Source organism: Pleurodeles waltl, unplaced genomic scaffold (genome assembly GCF_031143425.1).
Source record: "Pleurodeles waltl isolate 20211129_DDA unplaced genomic scaffold, aPleWal1.hap1.20221129 scaffold_39, whole genome shotgun sequence".
NCBI classification, from domain to species: domain Eukaryota; kingdom Metazoa; phylum Chordata; class Amphibia; order Caudata; family Salamandridae; genus Pleurodeles; species Pleurodeles waltl.
In genome coordinates, this window is record NW_027150097.1 from 1,416,356 (window position 1) to 1,422,029 (window position 5,674).

At 49.3% G+C, this 5,674-nt stretch overlaps 1 non-coding gene across 1 annotated transcript; it reads left to right on the plus strand.

The window, feature by feature from the left end:
• The first annotated feature begins 1,621 nt into the window (after positions 1-1,621).
• TRNAE-UUC (transfer RNA glutamic acid (anticodon UUC)) lies at positions 1,622-1,693 on the plus strand. The gene has a single exon. It is a non-coding gene; the product is annotated as a tRNA-Glu (tRNA).
• Positions 1,694-5,674: the final 3,981 nt, after the last annotated feature.

Consider the following 5,674-nt stretch of genomic DNA (forward strand, 5'->3'; position numbering starts at 1 on the left):
AACCATTGGCAAGCGATGCAGTGAGGCCACAATCTGTAGTTCTGCAGTGAATGTCAGGTAATGCAGCGCTGCTTGTACATTGATAAGAGGAACCTGACAATTCTGGGACAGTGCTTTTCAAATCCGCTCTTTAATCTCCTGCAGCGAGGACCATTGTCAAGTGATGCAGTTAGGCCACACTCTGCAGTGCTACTGTGAATGTCAGGTAATGCAGTGTTGCTGTATAACCGTGTACATTGCCACCCTGACGGTCACTGTGTAGAGCTGCACTGTGTCACCATGTACAGTTCTGCAGTGCTGCTGTGAGTGTCACCTTGTGCAGTGCTGCTGTGTCACGGTGTACACTGCCACAGTGATCGGTACTCTAGCTACAGCTGCACTCTGTCGCCACGTAGAGTTCTGCAGTGAGTGTCACTCTGTGCAGCGCTCCTTCGTCACCATGTACATTGTCACAGTGAGGGTCACTCTGTGCAGACCTACAGTGTGTCACCACGTAGAGTTCTGCAGTGAGTGTCACCCTGTGCAGTGCTGCTGTGTCAGCGTGTACACTGCCACAGTGACGAGCACTCTATCTAGAGCTGCACTCTAGAGTAGAGTTCTTCAGTGAGTGTCACTCTGCGCAGTGCTGCTGTGTCACTACGTAGAGTTGTGCAGTGCTGCAGTGAGTGTCAGGTAATGCAGTTCTTCTGTGTCACCATGTACATTGGCACAGTGAGGGTCACTCTGTGCAGCTCTACAGTGTGTCACCACGTAGAGTTCGGCAGTGCTCCTGTGTCACCGTGCACACTGCCACAGTGAGGGTCACTGTGCAGTGCTGCTGTGTCACCACGTAGAGTTCTGCAGTGCTGCAGTGAGTGTCAGGTAATGCAGTGCTCCTGTGTCACCACGTAGAGTTCTGCAGTGCTGTAGTGTCACCCTCTGCAGTGCTGCTTTGTCACCATGTACATTGCCACAGTGACGGTCACACTGTGTGGAGCTGCACTGAGTCACGACGTAGAGTTCTGCAGGGAGTTCACGCTTTGCAGTGCTGCAGTGAGTGTCACCCTGTGCAGTGCTGCTGTGTCACGGTGTGCACTGCCACAGTGACTGGCGCTCTATCTGGAGCTGCACTCGGTCACCACGTAGAGTTCTGCAGTGAGGGTCACTGTGCAGTGCTGTTGTGTCACCACGTTCAGTCCTGCAGTGCTGCACTGAGTGTCAGGTAATGCAGTGCTCCTGTGTCACCATGTACATCGCCACAGTGAGGGTCACTGTGCAGTGCTGCTCTGTCACCACGTAGAGTTGTGCAGTGAGTGTGAATGTGCAGCGTTGCTGTAAGGGTCAGACTGCAGTGAACGGACCCGGTGCAGTGCTGCAGTGCTGCTCGGCGTGTGATGTGCAGTGCTGTGTGTTTTCATATTGAGGTGTTCTTCTGTCATCTCCCTGAATATCCCGAGACTGTCTATGTTGTAAAGAGCGATGAGCACAACTCGGGTTCCTTGTTAGAGTGAAGTTTGTGTCCTTATTGCTTGTGTGTCCAGCTCCCCGCAGTGCAGACACTGGTAGCTCACTGAAGGCTGCAGGAGGCGCTGCGGGGCAGAGGCCTCTATTTATAAAGAGACCCGGGCAGGTCACACACAGCTCCCATATGGTCTAGCGGTTAGGATTCCTGGTTTTCACCCAGGCGGCCCGGGTTCGACTCCCGGTATGGGAAGGACACATTTTTATCGTATCCGGACATTTTCTTCCTCCTTAATTCCGCCGCAGCTCGTGCAGAGGTCACATATTTCTCCTGCTTCTTCCGTCTCTTCACCGAGAGGAGTTCACCGACCCCTCCAGGTCTCACCTGCCCCTCGCGGGGCTTCCAAGTAACTTCACAAGAGGAACCGGACGATTCTGTTCAAACCCGCGCTTTATTCTCCTGTAAAATGTGCACATTACATGTTCTGCTCGCTCCACATGGGGAGAGAGCGGGGGTTTAACTGAAGCTTGTGTAGGAAAGGGCCCCGTTTCATTCCTTTCACAAGACGCTTCATAAGGCTTCTAAGCGCTAGAAGTGCGAGGTAAATGAAAGGAACCGAGTCAGAGGGTGACTTCTATGCGCCCTTTAAAAACAATCCAAGCTGCAGCTCTGGGTGTTTGTGTATTTCCTTGTTAAATGTCCCTTTTTACATATACCTGGAGCTTTCTTTTAAATGTAAAAATAGAATGACTTGTAGTGAATGGAAAAATCAATAGGTCGCTACAGATCGCCCCGCCCAGCCCCACCCAGTCTTGTCACTGGAAGCGTTGTAACCGCAGAAACATCCGGTTCCATGGTGTAATGGTTATCCACCGTTTCGAGTTCAAATCTGGTGAGACCTGAAACTTTTGCCCACTTTACAAACTTGTAATAATCTGTCACAGTTATTAACCGGGTGGTGAATTAAAGCGCCCACGTGCTCTTCTCCTATTTTATAAGCGCAGAGACACAGAAGAGATGATCTGTGCATTAGAAGAAGGCCCCAGACGGCTTCACCAGCTCCCACAGCAGCAGTGAAGATATTCACGACTGAGACATCCTCTGCAGGGAGGACTCACAAACCCGCTGACAATCTTTCTGAACAGAAAGCACTTCAAACAGATTTATTTTAATCCGTCCAAAGAAGCATCCACCCTTGTCTCTAGCGCCAACATGCAGCATTTGTCCCTTCGAGTCGGCACAAACTGGACAATTTACATACACATAACATACATGATATATTATTGTGGTAAATGAGGCGATCGTCTTGAAGTCACACCTGGATGCCCTGAGAGTGACATTTTGAGAAGTAAATTCCGGGGTGTAGTTTGGTGAGTAAGATTTGGGGTGTAACCTTCAGCTTTTCCAACAGGGATGCTGGCACATGTGGTTAACATACATCAGACACGCACGCGCATGAGAGGGGCTTAGAGGGCAGTGGAAAGGGAGAGGAATAAAGATTGATGGGGGCACTAAGGGCTTATGTACCACCTGGTAAATACAGGCCCTTTACACGCATCACTTAGCGTGAAAGGGGCGTGCAATGGGTGTTGCTGTGGGCGTTCCACGGCAACACCCATTGCATTTTGACGCTGCCCCAGATTTACGAGAACTGGTAAACCTGAGGCAGCGCCAAAAACTAACGCCAGACGAAGGGTGGTGTTAAAATGGCGCGACATGAAGAAATACTTTTATTTCGTCTTGTTTTTGTCCTGTGTGTGCTTGATTCTGCAGAACATATAGAAAGAGCAAAACACCATCAATGATTGTTTAGGTGCAGGAACGTTTCTTCCCGCACATAAACAATCATTCAATAATGACGATTTGCTACTTCTATGTTTGTTGCATTCTGCACACATAGAAGTAGCAAATGCCATTATTGATTCTTTATGTGCAGGAAGGGATATTTTTCTGCACATAAACAATCATTCCCTGCAATGCACACACCCCTGCACAATGGTGCAAGGGTGCCAGCGTTGGTGCTAAGCTGCTAATTTTAGCGCCAGCGCTATGGAAAACACAGGGGTGCACCGTATTGTCGTAAATACGGTGCATCCCTACGTTTCTGAAGTAACACAGAGCAGTGCTGCTAATTTTGGCACAGCGCCGCGATGCGCCACTTTCTTTTAAATGAGGCCAGAAATGAGCAAAACCACGGGCCCCATTTACAAGCGGCTTGCTCCACAGGTGCGTCTCTTTTTCTGACGCACCGGTGGCGCAGGCTGCAGGGTCATATCTACAAGGCCATGCAAAACCACTTTGTATGGCTTTACATGGCCTTGTAAATGTGGCCTCCTTTCACGCACTACTCTGCGTGAAAGGGGCATTCCATGGGTATCGCTGTGGGTGTCCCCATACAACATCCATGGAATTTGACACATTCCCAGATTTACAAGTCTAGGAATGCGTCAGATACCTATGCCACCTCATGGGTGGCGTAAGGGTGGCGCAACGGGAAGAAATAGTATTATTTCTCCCCATTTATTTCTCTTTCTATGCGTGCTGCATTCTACAGCACACAATGAAAGAGGCAAACGTCTCACATGATTGTTTTTATGCAGGAAGGTATCCCTACCTGCAGAAAAACAATCATCCCCATGATGCAGGCACCCTTGCATCAAGGTGCAAAGGTGCCAGCTACGGCGCATGGCAGCAAATTGTGCGCCAGCGCAGGGGACCAGGAGAGGAATGCGCTGTATCTTGTAGATGTAATACATTCCTGCCCTTTTGTTTTGATGCAGGACAGCACAGCAAAAAACTTGCGAAGCTGCCCTGCACCAAAACTTTGTAAATGAGGCCCACAGTATTGTGCAAAATAACCAACATTTTTAAAGACTTTTAAAGCAGAGAGGGACAGTGTGTTGGTGTGCGTGTCTTCGTTTGTGTGTATGTAAAAATTACTGGTGAAATCCTCACTATACTCAACTGAAGGCACCTGCACCCAACTATTTATCAAAAAATACACTTTTTAAGCAGGTGTAACACCCCAAACATCCTTCCTGAAGCTACACCCCTGAGTAAATTGACTATTTGTTCCCCAACCCCGTCTGGGTGCTGACTGCAATTTGACACAAATTGTATAAAATACATTCATTTGTCACGGACAAGGTAAGTGAGATGGAGGGTTTAGAAGAACTCCCAGCATCTTGGTGACGTCACTGTGCGACATAGCTCCACTGATAAGCTGGGAGCAGGGCCTAACCATGCGGAGGGACAGGCAGCCCTTGTAGTTTCTAAAACACACACAACACACACTACTTGTTAATGGCAGAGGCACTTGTGAAAACAGTGTTAATTTAAATTAACTATATTCACCTTGGATTTATAAAGCACACACAAAGACGAGCCAAGGACAGCCCTTCACTGTAGTGTGGGTTCCCCCATTTAAAACAATGGAGTTTGTGCTCCCTTCAATTTGTATTTAATGTTTCCTATGTAGCAGACCTAGACCATAATCCTTTCTGTTTGGGGGTGCAAACATTTCATGTCCGCTGCATTTCTTGGGGTTTTTTAGGCAGCAAGATCTGTGAAGGCCTCTGATGTGCAGCTGAGAAGACACATTTGTCCAGAGAAAACACAAAGAAGGGAGATGGGGGCATTCATTAGAATAAAGAACATTCACTCGACCATATGGTTGCATTGTTTGGTCCTTAATAAATAACATTATCACATTATCCCCATCTATATTAATTCTTAAACCAGGACTGGATTACTAACTGGGTGGAGCGGGTTCCTTGTGGGCAGGTTCAGGGTGCAGAGTGTCCCCTCCTGTCTCCCCCTCTGCCTCCTACAGACTGAAGACAGCAGCGTCCGGGGGTCTGAGCCCAGACTCAGCTCTACACGTGCAGTGAAGGCCTTGCAGTGTCTGTGGGGTCTGAGCCCAGACTCAGCTCTACACGTGCAGTGAAGGCCTCGCAGTGTCTGGGGTCTGAGCCCAGACTCAGCTCTACACGTGCTGTGAAGGCCTTGCAGTGTCTGTGGGGTCTGAGCCCAGACTCAGCTCTACACGTGCAGTGAAGGCCTTGCAGTGCTCAGCTCTACACGTGCAGTGAAGGCCTTGCAGTGTCTGTGGGGTCTGAGCCCAGACGCAGCTCTACACGTGCAGTGAAGGCCTGGCAGTGTCCGTGGGGTCTGAGCCCACCTCAGCTCTACACGTGCAGTGAAGGCCTGGCAGTGTCCGTGGGGTCTGAGCCC